Genomic DNA, 3653 nt, shown 5'->3' with positions numbered 1-3653 from the left:
GAAGATTATGTGCATCATGGGTAACAATATGTTAGGGTCTGGTCAGTTTCTTCGGCGGGGGGTGGTGGATTGATGGGGGGTCACCTTGTTTTTTACTTTGGTGATGGGGGGGGGGTCACCATGTTTTTGAAATGCCCAATAGGTGGGGGGGTAGTGTGTTTTTGAATTTCGACACAGGCTCATCATTGCCTAAAATGTATCATGTCAGCCACAAATCTCATCCAGTTGCATTTTTCGGCGCGCCCTTCGGGCGTGTAACTTTCATATGTAGCCTAATGAGACATATTTTTCAGCACGCCCAACTTTAACATATCATATATGTCATATAACATATGTCAGAGATATCTGTATGTTTAATATTTTTCAGCGTGCTCTTCGAGCGCATTACTTTAATATAGGCCTATCAGACATTTTTCAGCAGGCCCTTCAGGTGCATGACTTAATATACAAGACATATATATCAGAGATACCAGGATGTTTCATATTTTTCTCCGCACCCTTCGGGCGCCATACTTTAATAAATCAGAGATATATGCCAGAGATATCTTGATGTTTGTTAAGTGAAAGTGTACCATTATGAAATCTGTATTTCATATGAAAAGCATGACAAATTCCTGATACTTTTCTGTTCTCTCTATGAGAATTCAGTATGAGAAAGCAACATGCACAAATATTTCACAATAGGCCTGTATTTGATACAGTGACTTATTTTAGAGATAGAAAAATGACAAGATATCTTTCGTTCTCATTGATGCAACTGTATTCCTTTGTGTCTCAGGTTTTCTGTAGAATAATGTTTTTTTTATGTTCAAAATAACAGTTAAAAAGGCAGTCTTTGTCATTATTAGCTGTGCTTTTATGGTTTCAATGTTACAAGAAAAGGTCCTCTCAGACACTGCACACATCAGATTTGGCTAAAATGCCTCTCTATGCTCCTCAGGAGATTTAATTGGATGGCTGGCAAAGTCTTAACACCCATCAAATTTTTAGATTTACTACTTTTTCCTGTTTGATATTAATGATTGACATCCATTTCTGTACAACAGTTCAGGACATCTGGTTAAGCATAGATAGTGTGAAATACATTCACAGCTCATTCAAAATGTAGGCTACTGTATTCAAACTATAAGATTGACGCTTTGAAATTCCTGTCTTACAACTGACATGTCAACAATTTCATTAAAACACAGAATGACTGTTAAAATATAAATGTATGTAAAATATAATATATATATATATATATATATATATATATATATATATATATATATACCTATATATATATATATAGGCATATATATATATATATATATATATATATATATATATATATATATATATATATATATATATATATATATATATATATATATATATATATATAATTTATGTCCACCTTTTGTTTTGCAGTTGTCGCGTGAGGGGGTCACCCTGTTTTCGAAATTTGGAATAGGGGGGACACCCTGTTTTCAAAATTTGGAATGGGGGGGTCAGCCACTTTTTGACGTCGGCAAAAAACAACCCCCCCCCCCCCCCCCCCCCGGCCGAAGAAATTGACCAGTCCCTTAAGGTAGAATGTACCTCGAAAGTGAAAGACTTAAACTTTTGCTCAAATTTCCCAACTGAATCTTTCGACCATTCTCTTACCAAAGCAAAAATAAAAATCAGAGGTCAACATGCAAACTTTGGATTTCCGCATATTTCAAATTCAAAATGGCCGTGGTGGAACCCTGTGTTAACTCTATTGGCAAAAATAAAATTTTTCAATTTTCGGAAAAAAATAACTTGAAGATGGTGGAACGTTTTCTTACACCTACAGCTTTAAAATGAGCCACTACAAGGGGTAGATCAGAGTCCGAATATCTGTCCCCGAGGCTATACCTTGATCATGAATAAGATTTCAGGTGATCAGTGATGATCGATGCCTGCATGCCTGGCCCACACACATTCGACTCAATGCAAGCAAACCGCCACTGATACAACCGCTTGGCTTACATTGAGACGAATATTTGATGCAGCCCGAAGCCTGTGTTCAACTACTATACGTACGTGTTCAAAAATCCCACGTTAGCCTATAGGCCTATTTGGAGGCAGAATTATTCTGAGTAAATACATATGTTTGGATTTTTCTCTAAATTACTCTAGAAACTTCAAAGCACAATATACGTTTGACTTTATTGTAAATACGAGAAAAAAATTGACTCAGTACGTTTTGACATGGCTTTTTATTTGGCGCAGTCCAGGGTTTAGATGATTGTCCCTCGCACACCTCGGCTGCCCCCAAAATTATGGTAAGCTTACAGCCCGCGGGTTTTTCACTTGCAAGATACTTGACTAAGTATGTAGATGTTTTCTCCACCAAGAAAACAGAGAGCAGAAACAAAATTTCAGGAGGGGGTCGTCGCAACTATACTCAAAGGTTGCCAGGGATCCCTACGATCGGTGTAAACACTGTATATAGGGTACATTGGCGAGTGATGAAAGTTAAAACATGAATATCGTAAACGTTGCAGCTATGTTGATGTGATGCATCTAGATATCATGCATGAAATACGAGCATTGTTGACAAGGATATGATACAAACGACAAAAAGTGATATTATGTAAACGTCAGTATGCTGGTATGGCAATTGAGCACAAGCGATTCGTTTACACTTCTGTCTTTAATTATCTCCACAGTGTAAGAGAAAAACTGTCGAAAAAGCAAATTAATGTTGCTTTAACATTATTGTAAGTTCAATAAGTTACAAGCTCATATACTTTAACCACTTCCACCGCTTCCTACCGCAATTCTGAGTGGATGCAAAGCATTTGGCCTTAGCAAAATTCCAAACAACCAGTTCCACTTTATTTACATAACACCAAACCCTTTATCCAGTTGAAAATAGTAAAACGCCTGGTCTTTAGCAAATAAAGCTTTCAGCCACAGGGTATAGTGTTGTCTTGTCGGTCGCGCTATCTTTTCGGACTGCGAACAGATCATCGTGCGAGACAAGCTCAAACGCCTGGCGACGAGAACCATGTCTGAAATGAAAAGTATCTAGCATACAACGCTCTGGCATGGAACGAATTCATTCGACTGTCGGACGAGAGGCAAGCCATCATGAACTGGGTTGGCTCAAATTTGTTGGAGTGTACAGAGCATATTTTGGTAAAACCACTAAATGTTCTCAGTTTCGGAGGCGGTACAGGTACTTTCTCATTTTTTGTGTTTACACACACTCGGTCTGCCAAGTTTGTTAATCTTCAATTTTTCATTTTATTTAAGACTGAGCACTGAACCTGTTACAAGAATGAGTGTTGCGAGATATACAAATAAAACCAGATATGAACTGTAAATGCTCACGTGTTTCATTATATATTGCAGTTATGTGTAAATTTGAACCTTTGCCACATGTTTGCAACTTCATTGAAAGTATTATGATCAACATAATGAACAATATTCACCACAGATTAAATCTATAGGTCATTAAGTATTCAAATACGCAATTAGCTGAAATAGAAATAATTAATTTATTTGACTGCTGTCATTGTATCACCTCTTTATATAGCAAGTGTAATTGCCTCTTGTCAAATCCTTAAAACTATAGATTCCAAACTTTGAAAGCTCATTAGATATGCAAACTATAAATTAGCTGACATAAAAACTTAAGT

Source organism: Ptychodera flava, chromosome 1 (assembly GCF_041260155.1).
Source record: "Ptychodera flava strain L36383 chromosome 1, AS_Pfla_20210202, whole genome shotgun sequence".
NCBI classification, from domain to species: Eukaryota; Metazoa; Hemichordata; class Enteropneusta; family Ptychoderidae; genus Ptychodera; species Ptychodera flava.
This window is presented reverse-complemented; position numbering follows the sequence as displayed.